The sequence below is a fragment of the Dromiciops gliroides genome, chromosome 4 (assembly GCF_019393635.1).
Source record: "Dromiciops gliroides isolate mDroGli1 chromosome 4, mDroGli1.pri, whole genome shotgun sequence".
Lineage (NCBI taxonomy): Eukaryota > Metazoa > Chordata > Mammalia > Microbiotheria > Microbiotheriidae > Dromiciops > Dromiciops gliroides.
Genome location: NC_057864.1, coordinates 23,342,879 through 23,365,972, shown reverse-complemented (window position 1 = coordinate 23,365,972; position 23,094 = coordinate 23,342,879). Strand labels below are relative to the sequence as shown.

Below are 23,094 nucleotides of genomic sequence, written 5' to 3'. Positions count from 1 at the left end.
AGTGGTTTGCCATTTTCTCCTCCAGCTCATTTTACAGATGAGGAAACTGAGGCAGACAGAGATTAAATGACATGTCCAGGATCACCCAGCTAGGAAATATCTGAAGTCAGATTTGAACTCAGAGAGATGAGTCTTCTTCACTTTAGGACCAGCGCTCTATCCATTATACCACCCAACTGCCCCATAATATAATTATACTTAATAGAGAATATATGCATAGTATATTATAATGCAATGTGATGTTATATATAACATAGTACATAGTTATACAATATACTGGATCATTACATTATCATATATTCATAATCAGGCTTATGCTAATTTTGACACTACACTATCTCCTGGAGCTCCCTGGGCCACAGTTTTTTTCCAGAGGCAGGTTGATAAAATGGGAGGAGCATTCACGCTAGAGTGGTGTGAGACACTTAGAACTAGAAAAACCATTGGATGGGAGTAAGAGGACTTAGGTTTGAATCCTGCTTCTGATACTTCCTACCTGTGTGACCTTGGACAAGTCACTTAACCTCCCCAGGACTCAGTTTCCTCATTAGTAAAATAAAGGCAATTGACCTGATGCCCCTAAAGTCCCTTCCAGCACTAAATCTATAAATCAGGAAGCATTTACTGACTGCAAATGCCTACTATGTGCCAGTCACTGACCGTATGAGGAGCTGGAGAGATAAAGAGACAATAAAAAAAACCTTACCCTGACTGAGCTTACATTCTAATGGAAGAAACAACAAGGACATGCAAAAATATATACGACACAAATATGGGGTATCCCCAAAGTCTTATTTAACTGTACTGAATGTTTGGGGACACCCTGAATGTATACAGTAGATAAGCTGGTTTTGGGGAGGGAAGGGCCCTGGCAGTTGGGGGATGGGCAGAAGATGTTTGACCTGGATCCAAATGATATGGCTTCAGATCTTGGCTTTGTTGCCTAGTACCTTTGTATCCTTGGCCCCGGTCTTGGCCTCAGTTTCTTCACCTGCAAACTAAAAGTGCCAGACTCTATCTTGAAATCCTATGACCCTAACCCTCAAAGAAGTCCCTTGCAATTCCAATGTTCTCTAATAAAATGTTTTCTCCTTTGTCCATTCCTCTTCCAAAAAACCACATAAATATCACACACACGCGCACACACACACACACACACACACACACAATCTAACAATGACAAGGCAAATCTGGACTTCTTTGAAGCTCAGGGTGCCCTAAGAAAATAGTCAGCTTTAAAATGAGCACATCCAATTATATGGCTGAACTTGGACAGTGGATTGGAAAATTCAAAGCCTTTGGGCATGTTCCTTTGGCAAAGCTTCAAAGATAGTGCCTTGAGGGAAGCTGGCCTAGAGGGTGAGGGGAGGACAGGAGCTGGGGGAGGGGGTGCTCCCCCCAAGAAGCAGGTGCAAAGCAGATTGGAAGAAATCTGGATGAGGGGGTCCTGTCAGCTTCAGGTGGTTGGGGCTAGAATCCCTCAGAAGATCTCATAGGGCACTGGGTAGCTTTCCCCCCTTTTTTCCCTTTTTTCTCTTGAGTTAACACTTGGAAGGGGGTGAGGAAAAACCTTACACGCTAGCCTGGAGTTATATAACATACTCCCTGCCAAACTCCACCTCTCAAGCCTGTGTGAGTCTGACTAGCAGGCTGGGGCAAGGACCAGGCTGGCAGTGGCCCTTGGCCCCACTGATCGGAAAAGAAATGGGTATTGGGTTTCCTGCCTAAAGACAAAATGTGGAAAGGATTTTGTGGGGTCTGGCTGGGATTGAAGATGTATTGTTACTCTCTGGGACAGTCTTTGAGATATCCACATGTTCGGTGAATTCCAAGGTCTCCCTTCCTCCATCAGCCCTGAGGAAACTAAATTACTGTACCTGCCTGAGCAGTCAATGAGCAGACAAAAACTCACTCTTCGGGCTGTTTTACTCTCTTGACACATGGAGGGTATCCAGAATGGAAACCTACTGTAGGAAAGGAAGATGGAGGTCATCTTGACCTAGAACTCATGAAGATGGGATTCTGGACATGGCTCTGTCACTAAGTTGCTGTGGGATGGTCTTGGGCAAATCTTTATCTATCTGGGTTTCATCTGTCAAATGGTAATGGAGAGAAAGAGAGAGAGAGAGAGAGAGAGAGAGAGAGAGAGAGAGAGAGAGAGAGAGAGAGAGAGAGAGAGGAGAAGGGAAGGGTTGGGAAGGGGAGGGGAGGGGAGGGGAGAGGAGAGGAGAAGAGATAACTACTATGGGTTAGATTAGTTGGATTAGAGAACTACTGTGGTCCTTATCAGCTCTGAGAGTTCTAAGGATCCTCCAAGCTGACATTCTTTGTTCCTAGGCCCCTCCCAGCCCTGGCATTCTCTTTTCTAAGATCCAGTGCACTTCTAATACTACCTAGACCATAGGAAGATTTGGCCCAAGCCCCTTACCTAGGGCTTGCTCCAAAGACTCCAAAGCCCCAAGTCCTCTGACTTGCTCACATGTCCCCATGGGTATACATCCCTGCTAAGACCCTGGGGTGGAGTTGAAGAAACTTCTGACACCTGGCCATCTTACTATCCTTATAACTCACAAACTTCCCCCATTGGCTCTTCCCAGAATCCCTGAGACAGGCTGTCTAGGAGTGAACCACCCATTTCCCTTTTCCATTCTCTCATCTCTTGCTTCTTCTATGTCTCACTCCAACTCTTCCGTCTCCTTCCATTTGGCATATGCACACACACACACACACATATTATAGATCCATTACCTTAATATAGACACAAATTCTACAATGTGTATACTTCAATACATATGCATACGTGTATATGTGTATATTGATACATTTCACAATATGTTGTATATGTTGACATTCCTTGAAACATTCTTCCCTCTTCCCTCCATCTTAGCCATCCCCAAGAATGGTCAGACTCTAGACTCACCATTACTCCTAGATATTCTTCTGTGACCAAAAACTCTGAGTATTCCTCCATCTGACTATGATGTTCTATTCCATTCTCTCCTGTGCTTCCCCATCATGGGGCCTCCTCTCTCCACCCATTAGCACTTTCTCAAGTCATTGTTTGCTCTGACTCTATTCTCATCCCTTCTTCATCTTCACCCTGTGGCTGAGCGGGTCAACCTCATCCCATCCTCTTCTCCAGAGGCCCTTGGCCACTTGTCTTGTTGCTGTTCCAACTTTACCACACCCCAACCCCAGGATTGCCTTCTCTGCTCTTATTCAAGCACTGCCGAATGGATGGATGGATGAAGAAATAAATGAATGGACTAAAAACATCAGTTAAGTGCTTCCTATTTGAATATCATTGGACTGAGTGCTGGGGATGTGAATAGGAAGTAGGTCTAGTCATCTAGGGGGCACTCTGGATCCTAGGCTATCTCTACTTGAGTCACTGGTGGTAAAGGAAGTCATACAAATAGACTGATTGGGTCCATCATGAATTTATGTTCCTTCACCTCAACTGGGCCCTCACTGAAGCAAGGCGATCCTGTCTGTTACTCCTCACTGATTCCTTCTCTTATTCCCTTCTTCCCAACCTTCCCTTCTCTTCTCTACCCTCCCCATGCTTTTCCTTTCCGTCATACTAAGTCAAGGACCTTATCTCATGCTTTGGAAACAGAAGCGACTCACTGAGCTCCATGTTCTCCCCTCCTTGTCACCTCAGAATCACTTTACATCATCTCTCACTCTTCTCTCCCTTCCTCCAGTTCTTAATGAGACTTTGTCTTCACCAAGGCAAACCCTTCTGAATGTCACCTTGGTACCACCCCTCCTGTTTCCCCCAGCATATTGCTACCATAACCATTCCCTCTCTTCTTTAATCTTCCATCTCTCCCAATCTACTGGCTTTCCCCTCTTCCTCCATGTCAGTGTTTGTCAAATGGGGGAATAGGAGGAGCTGATTTCTATGAGTCCTCCCATCTCTAAATGTCATTGAGGCCTTAGAAAGCCACTTTTAGGATGCTGCTCTTGGGCAGGGGATCCCACCAGTTCACCTTAGTTCCCTCATACTAGGCAGAACTTAATGCAAAGGTGAGGGCCAAGGAGGACATGAGGTCATCACCAGCTGCAGCTGACCTGAGTCTCAGGAGAAAGCTGAGCAAGGGCTTTTTCCTAATTAGCTCCACAGAGGGCCAGAGGGGAGTGGTCAGTTTGGGTTGGTTTGTTGTTGTTTTTTCTGAGTTTTGTTTGCTTTAATGCCAGTGATTTGTCCTTGGCCTGAAGGACCTTCGGCGGGTGGGGGGCTGAGGAGGGGAGGGAGAGAGAGAGAGAGAGAAATGCAGTTTAAAGTCATACTCCCCAGAATTCACTTAGCAGCACTCAGTCTCACGTACACACAGCCAGAAACACACACACACACACACACACACACACACACACACACACACACACACACGAGTGGATGTGAAAACACATGCACTTGGAAACCTGGATGAACATATAAAGAGACACTATACTGTTCTCAAGGAGACTCATCCAAACATACAGAAGCACAAATGTGCAATATACACTTGGACATGAAGAAGCAGAAGATACAAAGGCACAGTCACAGAAACAGATAGACTGACAGGTAGGCAGAGATCATACTGCTTCTGTTTCTGAGTGTCTGCCTGTCTTCTGTCTGACTGTAAACTCTCTCCTGTCTGTATGCCTCTGTTTGAGAAAGCTGCTCTGAAGTTATGCCTGTGTGTTTTGTAACCTCTCCTTGGAGTTCATCCATCCATCCATCCATCCATCCATCCATCCATCCATCCATCCATCCATCCATCCATCCATCCATCCATCCATCCATCCATCCATCATTCTTTCATTCAACAAACCTTGATCAAGCATCTACTCTATACTAAGCACAAGCAGAAAACAGAGAACAGCCATAGAGCCACCAAGGACCTTGCAATTCTCCTGAGAGCAAACAACAGGTACACACACAGATAAACAAATAGACAAATGCTGGGCTAAGAAAACTCAAAGTAATTTCAGTTTAGGGGAGGGAGCACTAACAACTGGGGGGGGGAATAGGAAAGGTCTTATTTAGGAGTAGCATTTGAAACAGGCTTTGAAGGGAGCTAGAGGGGAAGGGGAGGAGGGAGAGTATTCTAGGCATGGGAGACAGCTCCTATAAGTAAAGGCAGGGGATGGGTGGACCCATACATGGAAAAGGAAGTAGGCTCATTTGATGGCAGGGTAAAACTGGATGTACAGTAGATATTTAAACTTAGTACATCCCAAACTCCTTATCTTTACCCCTAATCCTTCCCCTCCTCCTCCCTTCCCTGTTATTGTAGAAGGCAACACCAACCTCTTAGTTCCTCAGGCTCACAACTTAGGAATCATCTAGTTTTTCTCACTCTCTCTCATCCCCATTTCCAATGTGGTGCCAAGGCCTGCCAGTTTCACTGCAGCAGCTTGTATATTTCACCTTTGCAGCATCTCTTGGTCGATTTCCCTTTTGTACCATCTCTCAAATATGCCCCCTTCTCTCCTCTGACATTGCCCCTTTGCTGATGCAGGTCCCCATCCCCTCATGCCTGTACCATGGCAATAGTTGCTGGTGGATCAGCCTGCCCCAGTCTCTCACCACTCCAATCCAGCCTCCATTTGGCCACTAAATGATTTTCTTAAAGGGCAGGTCCCATCATGTCACCCCACCCAAAGTCAATAAACTCCAGGATCAAATACAAAATCCTCCTTTTGGTTGTTCCAAGCCCTTCCGAGGCTAGGCACTCCCTCAACATTTCAGTCTTCTTACACTTTAATCCCCACCCCCACAATCCCACATGTACTCTGATGCAGTGACACTAGCCTCCTGACTGATCCTCTCCTATGACCTTCCATCTCTTGGCTCTGGGCATTTTCTCAGTCTGTGCTCCACTCATGGAATACTTTCCTTTTTCATCTCTGCCTCCTGGCTTCCCTGACTTCCTTCAAGCCCAGGCCAAATCCTATCTCCTATAAGGAAGTCTTTCTCAGTCCCTCTTCTAGCACCCCCCCCCCCGCCTTCTATCCTGAAAATAGCTTGTTTGTACATAGTTGTTTGTATGTTGTCTCTCTTATTAGATTGCAAACTCCTTGAGGGCAGGGAGTCTACCTTTTTTGGTATCCCTGGTGCTTAGTACAGTGTCTGGCATACAGCAGGCAGTTAATAAATGTTTATTGACTGAGGAGAGAAACTAAGCATGAATATAATGAAATAATATCTTATATATAATGAAAAAAGCATGAAAACATCTACATAGAGATGATAACTCAGTCAGATACTATAGGGCAGGAAGAGAAGGGGGGACTAGAACACACCCCCCCTTAGGGAATGTCATCTGGATGATGAGGCAGCAAAGAAAACTGAGAAGCAGCAGTCATACAGACAGGAGGAGAACCAGGAGAAAGCCACAGTTCAAAGACCCAGAGTGGAAAGAGATCCCAAGGGGTCAGGGTGATTATCAATGTCAACTGCTTCAGAGAAGTCTAGGAGGATCAAGCAGGAGAACAATCTTCTCTTCCCTCCAGGGCCTAGCGTTGGGATTGTGGATACTTCCAGGGGAGAGGGAATTGTCTCTTTGAGTGAGAGCCCCTGGTCCCAGCCCTGATCATTGAAGGGCTGTATTTTTATAGGGTTAGGCTCTTCTTTATACAAATATATGGGGCTTCAGTTAGAACTCACAGGGCAAAGGAGAGCTGAGCCAGAACTAGGATGGAGATTCAGAACAGCAAATTGCTGGAAGACAAGGACTATACCATAGAGAGTCAGCATTGAAGCATCCTTTCTTCCCTCTCGCCAGGAATTCATTTCATATACGGAAGAATATAGGGCAAGTCCTGGTATTAAGGCTGGGTCTAGCTGGGTTGGGGGGGGTGAGTAGATGTGATCCAGGAGGTTAACCCCCTCAATGTGGACAGTAGGGGACCAAGGGTCATCTCCCCAAGCACAGGACAATACTGATCCCTCTGTCCCTCAGGCAGGGTGGGAAGAGTTAAGGTCTGAGGCTTGTTGCTACAGGATGATGCACAGAGGGTGAGGTCAGGTAGATGTTGCAATACCAGCTGTATTGTCTTGCCAGGGTGTGGGGAATGGTGGCAGAGGACCCCCTGAGAGAGATCATGTTAGGGTTTAATGATTGGCCTTCTTGGGATTCTTTGGATTAATTTTCTACATACACGTGGTTTCTTTCCTCCCAGAAGAATGTAAGAACCCTGAGAGTAGGGAGTCTTTCATTTTTAATTTGTATCCCATGTCCCTAGAATAGTGCCAGGCACATTGTAGGCACCCAATTAACACTAGTTGAATGTTGAATTAATTTGGGCTCTAGTAGCTCTTGAGGTTATCCACTAAAGAGTGAGAGGGCTGGAGCTGCAGTTCATTAGAGAATAAACACAAGGCTGAAATTAGGGTTAAAAAATTGAATGTCTCTTCTTGATTCCCTAAGTAGCTGGGAAAACTCACAAGAGGAACCAGGCTGGCTTCTCAGAAGCAATCATCAGAGGGACAAGTGGACCATAACCCTTGGGGATCTGGGCAGGAGGAATTCAATCACTTGGCTGAGCAGACTTTGGAGATAAATGCTTAGGGATGTTGAATTCCTTCTTTTTGGGTCTGTCAGGAAGCAGGGACCCTTCTCCTTTCTAACCTCCTCAGAAATAACAGAGATAAAGCCAACTAAATACACAGCTAGTCTATGAAAGGAAGGGCCGGTGCTTTTATTGGGCAACCATTAAAATATCAAAAGTCCCAAGGAAGGATACAACTGTGGTCCTTTGAAGTTCCACAAAGACCACTTTATCAGGAATGGTGGTAGGGTTTCAGGGGCCAGGAGAAAGCAAGCTCCTTCAATGTCATTTCCCATTCATAAAGAGTACTTTATGTAGAGAAGGAAAGCAAGTTCACAAATGGACCAGCTAACTATGGATCATCCAACATCCAGCTAATCCCAAGAGCAAGGAAGGCTAGGACAGCCTGGAACATCCTGGGCACACTTTCCCAAACTTGGCTTGTGATAAAGATCAAGATATTAGTGATGAAAATAATAATCACCACCTCCACATGCATTCAGTGTTTGTTGGACAGTTGGCCAAGCCTTGGCATCCATCACAACAGCCCAGTGAGGAATTATCTGAAGGGCTGTGAAGCTGAACAGGGATTAACCTTGTTCTGTTAGAGTCCAGAGGGCTGGACCAGGAACAATGGATGAAGGTTGTAAAGAGGCAGGTTTGGGCTAGATGCAAATAAACAATTCCTAACATTCCAAAGTAGATGGTTAGCCCTGGAGGTTCTCATTGGAGGTCTTCCAGAAAAAAAACAACTGCTATTAGTGGGAAATGTCATAGAAAGAGGCTAGTTTTCCTAAGGATTGAACTAGAGATGGCCACTGAGGTCTCTTCAACTTTAAGATTCTATCCTTTCGATCTCTGAAATACTATAATTCTATGAAGGTTTGGAAAATTATCTCTCTATTATCTCTCTCTCTATATATACATATCATCTGCCTATCTATCTATCTATCTATCTATCTATCATCTATGGAAAGAGTGAAAAGAAGTTTAGTTTTTGAGTCAGGAATTCGACTTTCAAATCCTGCCTCAGGCATTTACTAGCTCCGTGATGTTGGGCAAGTCAATTTATGTCTATGGGATTCAGTTTCCTCATCCATAAAGTCAGGAGAATGACACTGTCTGTCTTGTAAGGTTGTTAGAAGGAAAATGCTTTGAAAATATTAGGGCACTTCAGAAATATAAGTTTATTATTACATATGAACTCACTGAAACCTTGAAGTGCACTGAGCTTGGAGTCAGGAAGACCTGAATTTGAACCCTTACTCTGATACTTGCTATCTGTGTGACCCCAGGCAAGTCACAACCTCTCTGAGCTTTAGTTATTCCCCCATCTGTAAAATGGGGGGGGGGGGTCAACAATACTTACTCCCAGAGTTCTTATAAAGATCAGATGGGCTAATATACATAAAGTACTCTGTAAGCTGTAACGTGTAATAGAAATGTTATCATTCTCAATCTGATTAAACCCTTTGAGTTAGTTTCCTCATCTATGAATGACTATTCTACCTATAGAGCCAAAGGCCTGGAATGGGTTCTGGATTTGTCCATGGTGCTCACATAGCCAGTAAGTGCCACCAGAGAACACAAGCTTGTTGAGTCCTGGTGTCTCTTCATTTTGGTTACCTGCCTTCTGTGTCACTCCCACAATTTACTTTGCTTTCAACTTTGTGTATATATTTTGTGGATGGATTTTTCATCTCCTTATATGCTTATGTTACTTCTCCTGACAGCTCCTGCCCTCAAGATATTTACCTCTCACATCCTTTCTGGTTCCACATCTAGAATTTTGTTTTTCCAGTTTTATAGATCCTGCCACTGAGGCTCAGAGATTTCACTCAGGTCACACAACTAGGAAACAGTTGAGTTTGGGATCCAATACAAGGCTCTGACCATATTTTGAAGTGTACACAATAAGGGAAAATGGATTGTGTGCTACTTAAAATAGAATGAAGAGGTTTATCTCCAGAAGTTTGGCCCCTAAGTGAAGAATGGTCTGAATCCAACAAGTCTTAAAGCCATTTGATAGGGGAGGAGAGGCTGAGTTTGTTGGGGGAGATAGGAGAGATACTCTCTACCCCCTGAACCAGAGGAAGAAGAGTTCCTTTGATTGATAGAAAGAAATAAGAAGCCTTATTATGGGGGTGTAGCCAAGATGGCAGAGGAAAGACATTAAATGCACAGAGCTCCTGACACAATTACCCCTACCCCAAACAGCAATAAAACAACCCCTGGAGCAGAAAAACCCACAGAAGGATGGGCTGAGATTATTTTCCAGCCAAAGATAGATTAGAGGGGACCATGCCATGCTGCAAGAGGAGTCCAACCCCATGATCCTGCTGATACAGATCCCAGGCATGCTGCACCAGAGGAATTTACCTCCAAGCCTCCAAATCAACTGTAGCACTGGGCATCTTCCAGAACTAAGATTATGGTTGGGTGAGAGGGCTGAATGGCTGACCAGAAGTGAAAATACAGGGGTGTCTGTGGGACCTAAGGAAGTATTTGGCTGACCTGGAAAACAGATTCAGGAGAGATAATTTGAAAATCATTGGACTACCTGAAAACCATGACCAATAGAAGAATTTAGACAGCATCTTCCAAGAGATTATCAGGGAAAACTGCCCTGATATTCTAGAAGCAGAAGGTAAAATAGAAATTGAAAGAATCCACGGATCACCCCCTGAAAGAGATCCCAAGAGGAAAACCTTCAGGAATATTATAGCCAAATTCCAGAGCTCCCAGGTCAAGGAGAAAATATTGCAAGCAGCTACAAAGAAGGAATTCAAATACTGTGGAGCTACAATAAGGATAAAACAAGATCTAGAAGCATCTACATTAAAGGACTTGAAATCATGGGATATTCCAGAGGGCAAAGGAACTGGGATTACAGCCAAGAATCATGTACCCAGAAAAACTGATTATAACCTTTCAGAGGAAAAGATGGGAGTTCACTGAAAAAGAGGACTTTCAAGCATTTGTGAAGAAAAGATGAACTCAATAGAAAATTTGACTTTCAAATACAAGACCCTAGAGAAGCATAAAAAGGTAAACAGGAAAAATAAATCATGAGGGATATTAAAATATTAAACTGTTTACATTCCTACATGGGAAGATAATACTTCTAACTAATAAGAACTTTCTCAGTATTAGGGTAGCTGAAAGGAATACAATGAGACAGAGGACACAGGTCTGAACTGATTATTAAGGGATGATATCTGTAAAGCATTTATTTTTTGTTTGTCCTTGTTTTTTGTGGAGCAGGCAGAGTGGGGTGTCATTTCTGGGGCCGGAATTAGGCTTGGGGCCTCCTGGTTCCAGGGCTGGTGCTTTGTCCACTGTTCCACCTAGCTAACCCATGATGACATCTTTAAAATAGGGTTTAGGGATAGGAGGAATGCACTGGGGGAGGGGGATGGGGAGAGGTGGGCAGGGGAGAGGTAGCTCACATGAAGGAAACAAGAGAAAGTAAGGGAGTGAGTGACCCTTACTATCATCAGAATTGGCTCAAAGAGGGAGTAACATACATACTCAAGTGGGTATAGTAATTTATTTTACTCTGAGGGAAAGTGGAAGGGGAGGGAGATAAGGGGGGAAGGAGAAGAGGGAAAAGAAAGAAGGGCAGATTGGGGGCAGGAGCAGTAAATGCAAAACACTTTTGAGGGAGATGAAGATGTTCTGCATAACCGCACATGTATGGCATATTAAATTGCTTGATTTCATAGGGAAGGAGGGAGGAAGAAAATTTAGAGCACAGAATTAGTTCAAAGACCTTAATCTCATTAGAGTGGGCTCAAGGTGGGAATAACATACACACCCAATGGGAAGGAGTAATTTATTCAACCTTACAGCAAAGAAGAGAAGGCAGAGAGGGGGAGGGGACAGTAGAAAGCAAAACACTTTTGAGGAGGAATAGGGTAAAAGAAGATAGAAAATAGAGTAAATCTCATGGAAAGAGAATAGGATGGAGAGAAATAGTTTTGACGATTGACTATAATGGAAAAAGTATGGTACCTACTTTGCTGGGTTATTGTGAAGAAAATTCTTAGTCAAGTTTAAGGTACTATATAAAAGTTATGATGAACAGGATGCTATCAGTAAACCCTACGTGAACTGAAATTGAGTGAAATGTACTGTATACAAAATAACAGCAATAGTGTAAGATGATCTTCTGGGAAGCACATGGTTATTTTCAGCAATGCAACTCTGAAGGACTTATGAAAATTGCAATCCATCTACAGAGAAAGAACTGATGGTATCTGAAAACATTGAAATGCATTTTTTGACAATTACTGAATCTGAAGTTTTGTTTTTATCTGTTTTCTCTCACAACCTAGCTAATGTAGCTAGGTTTTCCATAACTACTCATGTATAACTTATATTGAATTGCTTGAGTTCTTGGGGGTGGGGTGTGAAGGGAGGGAGGAAGAGAAGTTGGGACACAAATTTTAAAAAATTGATGTCAAAATTTGTTTTACATGTAATTTGGAAAATAAAATTCTAAAGAGAGAGAACAAAAAGAAGCCTCGTTACTTGGTATAAATTAACATCAAGACACTCTGAAAAGACTCACCATTTCCAAACTTCTGGTCTTACATCCTGGCTGAGGAAATGTGGCCTCCATTTTACAGGGTGAGGTTCCTGAGCATTCATCACTGTTACTGGCTTGGCCCAATTTTTCCATCATTAGCCAGAACTTGGGCTGAGGGCCTTGTGGAGAGCTGTACAGGGATGGGTTTGGTTGTTTTCCAGTTGTATCTGACTCTTCCTGACCCCATTTGAGGTTTTCTTGGGAGAGAGACTGGAGAGGTTTGCCACTTCTTTCTCTATCTCACTTTGCAGGTGGGGAAACTTAGGCCCACCGGGTTAAGAGACTTGCCCAGAGTCACACAGCTATAGATGCCTTAAACAGGTCTTGCCAAATGTAACTGAAGACAGGCTGCCTTGTTCATGAGCCCTGGACTTTCTGGAAGTGTTCAAGAAAGAGTGGATCCTCAGATGGCCCCTTGAAAGGAGGGTGGACTATGCAAATGAAAGGAGAGGACTCATCCTGATGGAAGGCAAGCCTTGGTGATTGTGCTTTGGTTGGATTTCATTCCCGAAAATGTTAGAGATGGGTTTCAGTCAAAACCTGAGCAGGCCCAAAGGGAAAACATGGTGAACTTCAGCAGGAATCCGAGGTAGAGGCTTCCCAATGAGGTTTACAAGAAGGGAAGGACAAGGGAAAGAGAAACACACACACACACACACACCCAGACAGAGAGAGACAGAGACAGAGCAACAGAGATGGAGACAGAGACAAAGCAACAGACAGAGATAGAGACAGAAAGAGAGAGACAGAGACAGAGAGACACAAAGACAGAGGTAGAGACCATGACACAGAGATACAGACAGTGACAGAGAGAGACAGAGATAGAGAGACAGAGAAACAGAGAGACAGAGACAAAGACAGAGAAATGGAGACAGAGACAGTGAAATAGAGAGAGACAGGTAAAAATAGAGACAAGGACAGAGACAGAAAAAAGGAAGAGAAAGATGGAGAGAGACAGAAAAAGAAGGATATGCAAAAGTACAAAGTGAAAAGAAGAATGGAACAAAGAAAGAAGGAAAAGAAAGAATGGCTAGGAAGTATAAAAAAGGAAAAAGGAAAAGATGGAATGAAGAAATGGAGAAAGAAAAAAGAAGAAAGGTGTGTAGGAGGAAGTAAGGATGGAAGAAAAATTAAAAAGAAAGGAATAAAGAGAAAAAGAAAGGAAGAGAAACCTAATAAAAACGAATGATTGAAAGAGCAGGAAAGAGAGAAGCAAGGAAGGAATGAGAGGGAACTGAAAAGGCAGAAGGAAAGAATGTTGTGAAGAATAAGAGAAAGATGCAGAAAGGGGAGGAGAGGAAAAGAGAACAAAGGAAGGGGAAAGCCCAGAAGAGAAGAGGCCCTGGCTGGTTCTTTAACTTCCCCACATTTGTTACTGGTGATCTGGGCCTTACTTAAGGGCTCCCAGGAGTTGTGCTAATTAGCTTCTCCCTGCTGCCCCCCATTCCTCAGTGTGGGTCTGTTTGTTTGCTGAGTTTATGCCTCAGCGGGGCGCTCCAGGGTACAAACTCTGCCCTAGTTTATCTAAACTCAGGTTAAGCATGAGCCCCCGCTGCACCTGCTGCCTGGACCACACAGAAGAGTCCAGAAAAGCCCCTGCCCATAATCATCTGTGCCGTGGGGCAGTGGTCCTCCTGATGGGGAGGTTGATGGGGAGCTGGGTTAGAGCTGCAGCCAAACCTTCTCTAGTCTTGGTCCCTGAGTCACGGCGGCCCTGCCTCTGCCCTCTTGTCTGCAGTGGCTGCCTCATCTGTGGAAACACACCTCCCAGGCAGGACAAGTTGGCTTTGGGTAGGCAGCCTTTATGGCCTTCCAGAAGGCCTGACTCCCCCATACAGGCTGAAAGGGAAACCTGTGCACAGCTCTGTGGTTTGGGGAAAGGTGAGGGGTCTTGGACTTGGCATGCGGGGCCTTGAGCTCCCGGCCAGGTGCCGCCAATGACTACCTGCCATGACACTTGATCTCTGAGGTTCCCTTCAGCTCTGAGAAGGAAACTGAGGCAAGGCTGAGAGGGAACCCTTGTATATCTCTTTATGCAAACAAAAACGATTTGGAGTCAAGTGGGACCTGGGATTGCAACCTTCCTTTGTCTTTTATTTACTAGGTGGGTGACCCTGGTGAAACCTTCACTTTCCTGAGCCTCAGTTTCCACAAAATGGCAACAATAAGAATAATACCCAAAGCTCCTGCCTGATAGAGTTGTAGTGAGATATGCAAAGATCTATGCAAACCGTAAAGACTATACAAGCATTTATTAAGCACCAACTATACACAGAGTACTAGACTGAGCTGGGAAACAAAGGAAGTAAAAAGACAGTCCCTACCCTCGTGGAGAATATAGTCTCCTGGGTTATGCAAACAAAGAGATGAATAAATACAAGAAAATGGGAAGAGAAGAACAGCTAAGGCTTTCCAGAGGAAGGGGAGCCAGCACTGAGCCTCTAAGGAAGTGGGGGATCCTAAAAATTGAGGGAGAGGTTGGAGTAGACATGAAGGATGCTCCATGCAAAGGCAGAGGTAGAAGATGGAGGGTGTTGGCTGGGGTGGGGGTGGGGGTTCCAGGCCTGGAGGAACAGCAGAAAGGCCCGTTTGGCTCAAACATGGCGTACACAAAGGGGAATGTCATGACTTAAGTCTGGAAAGGAAGCCGACCCCAAGCCGTGCTGTGAAATGCCAACAAGGGGATTTCTATTTTATCGTCAGCACGATGAAACTTCAAATGGTCAGGACCACGGCTGAGGACATTCACTAGTTGGTTCAGCAGCTCTCTTGATGGATGATGCAACTGAGGCCCAGAGACAGGAAGGCCTTTGTCCAGGATCCCTCAGGTAGCAAACACTGGGGCTGGTACTCGAGCCTTTGGAGTTCGAGTTCTGGGATTTACTGCCAGGGACAGTTGTGTCAGTGGTTGATCCTCTGCGCATGCGTGCCAAGATGCCCACCTATTAGTCCCTGGGTAATCTAGAGGGTACATTCTTTGGAATAACAGTCTGCTCTCACTCTCAAAAATTATCCAAAAATGACATAGACTCATGAGCTCTTCTTTATCTTGTCTGGATTAGCTTGCATCCAAAAAGAGAAAGGATAGTGTGGATAGAAGGCTGTACTTCGAGTGAGGAAGACCTGGGTTCAAATCCTTCCTCTGACTATGCTACAGTGGAAAAGTCAGTCACTCAACCTGCATTACAGCAGTGCAAGCTATGTGCTAAATAAACATGGAGAATGCAAGGACAAAAAAATGAACTACTCCCTGCCCTCAAAGAGCTTATGTTCCACCAGAGGAGACAATATGCATGTGATAAATGTGTGTGTGTATACATAGAGATCTACATATATACTCCTCACACATATATCTTTATCTATAGTCACTTTGTAGGGGAAGGCATTAGGAGCCAGGGGCACTGCGGAAAATTCTATGTAGAAGGTGGTGCTTTAGCTCAATCTGGAAAGAAAGCAAGGATTTTAAGAGATAGAAGTGAGGGGGGACGGCACTTCAGGCAAGGGAGATAGCTAATACAATGCATGGAGGTGGGAGGTGGAGTGTTATAGATGAGGAACAGAAAGAAGGACGACATGGCTGGATTGTTGAGTGAGTGAAAGGAAAAAGAAGGGAACAAACATTCATTAGGTACCTACTGCATGCCAGGCATTGTGCCAAGTACTTTACTCATTTACTCATTATCTCACTTGATCCTCATAGCCACTTTCAGAGGTAGGTGATATTATTAAGCTTATTTTACACATGGAGAAACTGAGGCAGGCAGCTGTTAAATGACTTTCCCAGGGTCACACAGATAGTATGTTTCTGAGGTGAGATTTGAATTCAGGTCTTCTTGACTCCAGGCCCAATGATCTGTGGAACTTAGCTTCCTCTAGTAGATAATTAAATTGGAAATGTAGGAGGAGGTCAGGTTGCGAAGGATTTTAAAAGTGAAATATAGGAGCTAATATTTGATCCTGGAGGTGATAAGGTTTTGGAGTTTAGGGGCAGCAAGGTGGCACAGTGGATGAAGCACCGTTCCTGGATTCAGGAGGACCTGAGTTCAAATCCAGTCTCAGACACTTGACACTTACTAGCTGTGTGACCCTGGGCAAGTCACTCATTGCCCCACCAAAAAAAAAAAAGAATTTGGAGGTTATTGAATGGTAGGTTGACATTGTCAAACTTGCACTTGAGATAAATCATCTTGGCTGCTGATTGGATCAAAAACTGGCTAGGGAGAGACCCTTGGGGCAGCTGGTGGTACAGTAGATAAAGCATATAGAATGCTTAGCCCAGAGCCAGGAAAATCTGAGTTCAAATCTGGCCTTAGACATTTACTGTGTCACCCTGGATGATCCAACTAGTTAATAATAGCAATCATTACCATCTTCATCGTTATCATCACCATCACTATTTGATTTTCCCTCAACTACATGTCAAAACCATTTTTAACGGCGGTTTTCCTTTATAATTTTTAAGTTCCAAATTCTATCCTTCCCTCCTTCTCTCCCCCTCCCTGAGACAGGAAGCAATCTGATATAGGCTATACATGTGCAATCATGTAAAATATTTGCAAATAATAATAATAATAATAAATTAATAATGATAATAATGATAGACACCTAGATACTGTAATGGATAAAGTTCTGGACTCCTAAATGAGGATGATAATAACATCACCTACCTGAAAAAGGCTATTGTGAAGGTCAAATGAGACAGCCTATTTGTATGTGTTTTGCCAATCTTAAAGTGATTATCAATCACTTATCAATGTGAGCTTATTCCCCGAAAATGACCTTAGAACACAGAACATTAAGGTTAAAGCCTGTTTCCCATGCCATAGTTGTCTGCCTTCCATGTTCTTTCTCATCTCTAATGTTCTATCATTCTGTGAAGTTGAATTTTCTGGATAGAATCCTGAAACTTTGAGCATGAAGACAGGAACCGGGGACTCCTTCAGTTGTCAAAAAGGGGCCAGAATCCACTGCTGGTGCGGAGCTATGATTCGATGACCCAGATAACAGTTAAGGTGGGTGATTTTTTTTAAAGGGCTGGTTTATTTTCCTTTTCAGCAGATGTGGGTGGGTCAGGAAATGCCAGCTACCTGAGCTGGCAAGTAGGACCTCCTGGGTGTTTTTAAGTGCCTGACTTGCTTTGATGCTCTCCCTCACACAGCACTTCTGGGAGGCAGTGCACATCTGTAGATGGCATTGTGGTCCCAGCAAATCAACAGTTCTATCAGCGGGCGGATGGTGCTCCTGGGGCAGAAGCTTTGACTTTCTCCTCCCTTGCTGACTGCAGAGAAGAGGAACAGAAACACACATGGCTTTTGGAACGAAATGGAGGTGAATAGTTGGCTTCTCTTCCAAGAGACTTGACTACATCATTTTAGGAGATCAATAAGACCAATGCCTAATTGATTGCATCAGACTCCCAGCTAGTCTCTCCCTCTGCTATCATAGAGAAAATGAATATGGCAGCTGTAAGGGAGATCAAAGACACAAAGAAAGTTTCCATAGGCACCAACATTTTCATAGCAGCACTTTTTTTGTGGTAGCAAAAATACTAGAAACAAAATAGATGCCCATCGTTCGGGGCATGGCTAAACAAATTGGGCTATAGGAATTTAAGGGAACATCAATGACATGTAAGAAATGATGAGTGTAGAAAAAACAGAGAAGCATGCGAAGTTGTTAATGAATTGATTCAGTGATGTAAGCAGAACCAGGAAAGCAATATTCCCAATGGCTACAACAATATAAACACAGTGCCTGGCACATTGTAGGTGCTTAATAAATGCTTGTTGACTGATAGAAGTAACAACAAAATGCACCCTGTCTAATAATGACCAAGTTTGGTCCAAGAGAATTATTATAATTATCATAATAGCCCAAATATATGTAATGCTGTAAGGTTAGCACCTCTGTACCTTCACAACAAAGGTGGGGGTGTGTGGATGTGGAATATCACATATACAGTCAGACTGCTGATATGGTGGTTAGTTTTCAATAGATTGTTTTGTTTCCTCTTTCTTTTCAAATCTTTGTGACGAGGGATAGCTCAGTGAGTAGTGGAGAGAGGAGGGAGGTGTTCAGAAATGAATGTGATGGGAAAGAAGCTCAATAAGACTCCTTCCCTGATGCCTACAAATATACTCATGTCTCCCCTAGGTTTGCAAGGGATCCTCAGTTGACCTACCTCACTTTGAAGTTATCATTCTGTAACTTCTCCTTCCTTTCTCAGCCACACTGTTGGGAAAAGTTGTCTACCCATTGTTTCTACTTCCTCTCTTCTAAACCCTTTTATTTATTTATTTATTTTATTTTATTTTTTATTTTTTATTTTTTTTAGTGAGGCAATTGGGGTTAAATGACTTGCCCAGGGTCACACAGCTAGTAAGTGTTAAATGTCTGAGGCCGGATTTGAACTCAGGTACTCCTGACTCCAGGGCCGGTGCTCTATCCACTGCGCCACCTAGCTGCCCCTCTTCTAAACCCTTTTAATTCTGGCTTCAGTCCTCAGGGAAAGGAAGGAAATAAATGTGCGCACACACACGCACACACACACACACTGGTGTGCACATGCACATGTGTATGTGTGTATAATCCACAATGTGCCAGGCCTTATGCTATGTGTTTTTATAAATATTAGGTCATTTGATCCTCAAAACTACCACAACTACCCTGTGAGGTAGGTGCTGTTATCATCTTCATTTTATAGTTGAGGAAACTGGGACCAACAGAGGTTAAGTGACTTGTCCAGGGTCATACAGCTGGTAAGTGTCTGAGGCTGCATTTGAACTCAGGACTTCTTGACTTGAGGTCCAGTACAATTAACATAGTGCCTGGCACATAGTAGGTGCTTAATCAATTTTTATTGACTATTGACTATCAGCTGGCCCCTAACTGCAACATTCTATATACTCAAGTCACTTAACTAATATTCTATCAATAAATCAATTATAGAGTATTAATTAATCACCTACTGTGTACTAAGTACTGTGTTAGGCTCTGAATATGTATAGATGAAAGCAAAAATGGTACATCCTCTTAAGCAGCTCATGGTATAGTGAAGAGAGATAACATGTACCACAGAAATATATATATATATTCATCTCATATATGTGTGTGTGTGTGTGTGTATACACATATGTATATATGTATATCTGTCTGTCTATCTATCTACCTATCTATAACAGATACAAGGTACTTTGGTGAGGGATGGCAGCAGCAGCTGGAGGGATCAGAAAATGATTCTTGTCAATAGTGGTCCCTGAGCTGAACCTAACAGTCTAAGAAAGAGCCTTAGAACCTGGTATAGCAGAGATGGACAGGGCCTTAGAAATCCCATAGAAAAGTACAGGGATTGAAACCACAGTACCCAAGGGTCCTTTTCCATTTCTAGACTCCAGTAGGGCAGTGGGCTTAGTATATAGGGTGTTGCTCCTGGAGTCAGGAAGGCATGGGTTCAGATCTCACCTCTGATATTTACCAACAGCATGATCATGGACAGGTCACTTGGAGTCACAGATCCAGAGTTGGAAGGAACTGCAGAAGTCATCTAGTCCATTTTAAAGAGAAGGAAACTGACTTGGCTGATGCCACACAGGTGGTAAGCATCATAGGTGGGATTTGAACCCATTCCTTCTGACTAAAGAGATAATGCTCTTTAGAGCTCTAGGCTCTTCACTTGTAAAACAGGTGGATGAATGAATGGATGGATCGATGGATGTTGTTGTTTGTATTTCATTCTCAGAGAGAACCATGGCATCATCCTGATGTCATGACTTGTACTGAATTGGATTTCAGTGAGGGAGGGCTGTGAAAGGTCCGCAACCTCACTCTCTCCTCCAGAGCCAGTGGCAAGATATAGATAAGGATGACTGGAGATAGCCTTAGATATTTAAGGCAATTGGGGTTAAGTGACTTGCCCAGAGACACACAGCTAGCAAGAGTCTGAGTTGAGATTTGAACTCAGATCCTCCCAACTTCAGGACCCCTTTTCCATGGTGATTTCTCCCTTCTGTGGAAGCTGTGGGGCTTGGGCTGGAAGCAGAGCCAGAGGTCCGTAGGGTGCTGCCTCTCTGGGGACTAGAGAGAGTCCTGAGCCATCTCCATCAAAGTCTAAATGGAGATGATGGTCAAGGTGGTGGTGGTGGTGGCCTCTCCCTTGGGGTGACTGGTTGCTTCAGCTAGGATGACTTCTCAGTCTTATAGGTGGCAGTGGGTCAGCATTTGGTGGGGATGCTTTCAGGGATTTTGCTAGAAGTGAGGCCAGGGGCTCAAGTTTAATAATGCATATGCCTTGTAAACTTTAAAAGTGCTAAATAAATTTCAGTTATTATGATTACTTCTTTCCTTCTCTGAATCCATCTTTGGCTTGTGGGTTGACTGAGGTGTCAGGACAGACTCATCACTGACATAATTTTCTGGCAGCTCAGGGAGGATAACAGAGACATCAATGTACCCATAAGGTACAAATTGGGAAATGGGTGGGGTACATTTTGCTTGCCCAGGATGTTTACCCTGGAGAGGAGAAGACTCAAGGGGGACATGATAACTCTCTTCAAGTACTTGAAAGCCTGTCACATGGAAGAAGGATTAGGTTTGCTTTGTTTGGCCCAGAGGACAGAACCAGGACAATTGCATAAAAGTTGCTTTGAGACAAATTTAGGATTCGTAGCAGAAAAAACATCCAACCCCAGCCCCCAAATCCTAACCTTTGGAGCTTCCCCATAGTGGGATGGGTTGCCCCGAGGGATAGTGGACTCCCTGTTAATAGAGGCTTCCAAGCTAAGGCTGAATGACTCCTTGTTGGGAACATTGTCGGGTGGGATTCCATTTCAGGTCTGGATCAGATTTACTGCCACCAATGTATGTTCAAAGATTGAACTGCTTTGATTTGGTGATTCTGAGCCCTGCCCTCTTGAAAGACATTTTAAGGAGGTTAAGGCACAGCATTATCTGGGTGAGTAGGTGGCCAGGAAGGGGAAGGACAACTTAGCAACCAAAGTCTTCAGTCTGAAGAAAAAAAAGGTGAAGGCTGATGAAAAATGTCCTTAAAAACGAGGGCTTACATGCAGAAGAAGCCTATGTCTTCTGTGGGGCTCAAGAGAACAGAAAAAATCTCAAGAGAACATAATTACAGGGAGGCAGATTTCAGTTTACTATGAGGAATAGCTTCTTATTAATCAGAGCTTTCCATTTCCACAGAATAGGCTGCCTCATGAGGTAGTGAGCTACTCAACAGAAGTGATATTCAAGAAAGGAAATTAAAGAGGGGATTCCAGCAATGGAGAGGATGGTGGATTATATGATTGTTAAGTTCCTTCCAACTCTAAGCCACTATGATTTACAGTATTAATTTGATTAGCTAATAAAATCCAAAACATTCCAACAGGTATTTATTAAGCACCCTCTGTATGTAAAGCTATGTATGTAAAGCTCTGAATTCAAATGTGGACTGGGCTGCCTTGAGACATGGTAGACTTTCCATTCTTAGAGTTCTTCAAGCAGAGGCTAGATTGCTACTTATTGGGCATGGGCTGGGGTAGATTGCCAATGATGTCCCTTTCAACTCTCAAATCTCTCCAAATTCTGCGATTCTATATTCGGTACCAGAGATGCAAAGAGAAAGTGAAAATAAATTCCTAGTTTAAAGGAATTTAGAGTCTACCTAATATCCCAAATCATTAGTACTTTAAGGTCAATTGCAGCTCTAACATCCAATTAACTGACTAATTAGCATTAATTAAGCATTAATTGTGTACCAGATACTATACTAGATGCTGGGGATTCGAAGATAAAAGTGAAAATAGTCCCTTCCCTCAAGGAGCTTACATTGTAGTCAGGGGAGACAGCCCTGACCCATCTATACACACACATCTATATTATATAGGCACATATGTATATGGACATTTACATATACAAAATAGCCATGGAAAAGAGAATAGACTTGATTGTTCTCTCCTTTCTACTTCATGAGTGTGGTGTATATTCCTGTTAATTTATATGTCGTCTTCCTCCTTAGAATGTGAGCTCCCTGAGAGCAGGGAATGATTTTGCCTTCTTTATATCTCCAGCACTTATCAAAGCCCAGAATAAGAACTCATTAAATGCATGTTGACTGACTGGCTTACTGATTAAAGGATCGTCATACTAAGAATCAGAGAGCCAGAAATGATGATCAATGGTGATCTCCTAATTGTGTGACTTTGTAAAAACTGCTTCCCCTCTCTGGACCTCAGTGTGGGTTGGACTCAGTCACTAAGGTCCCTTCTAGATCTAAGACTTCACTCTAGCAGATTCTAGGAGGGTAACATAGTTCTTTCTCCTTTCAGATACATGTCCAGGGTGGTATTCCCATTGGTCACAACTTTGCCTCTGATTACTTTCTTTGGCTCTTTGCTGGGATCCTTCTGACACCTTCTAAAGTAAGAAGAAATGTTTCTCTGGTCCTCAAAGTGGACCCTCGTTCATGCTCCTCTTCACATCCCCCTCCAGCGTCTCTATGGCATCCTCAGACAGAATTCCTTAGAACACAGAGAGGAGAAGAGCATGGGAATGTACTGGAAATGGAAGGATCTTAGAGAGCATCTCATCTAGCCTTTTATTCAAGAAGAACCTGAGGTCTTGGGACGGGAAGGAAATTGCACATTGTCATCCAGCTAATAAATGATGAGATAACACATGTAAAGAAGTTTTCAAATTTTAAAGAACTATGTAGTAATATAATATATAATAAGCAATAAAGAACTATATAGTAATATATGTATATCTGTGTATATACATACATATAGATGCACATATATACATATATACATAAACACACACACACACATATATATATATGAGTGATGATGATGGGGATCCCAGATACTGGGGGTTCAAACTCACATCTAGCTTCCATACCTATTGTTTTTGTAAAATAAATTATCCAAAATAATCAAATAAGCATTTCTAGGTGGTGCCATAGTGCA

At 43.4% G+C, this 23,094-nt stretch overlaps 1 long non-coding RNA gene across 1 annotated transcript in view; it reads left to right on the top strand.

The window, feature by feature from the left end:
• LOC122726325 overlaps positions 1–22,855 on the top strand; it is a 29,619-nt gene extending 6,764 nt beyond the window's left edge. Inside the window, exons 2-4 of the long non-coding RNA XR_006352790.1 lie at positions 17,013–17,145; positions 17,292–17,461; positions 22,456–22,855. This is a non-coding gene — a long non-coding RNA (uncharacterized LOC122726325). The remainder of the gene's footprint in view (positions 1–17,012; positions 17,146–17,291; positions 17,462–22,455) is intronic.
• The last annotated feature ends 239 nt before the right edge of the window (positions 22,856–23,094 follow it).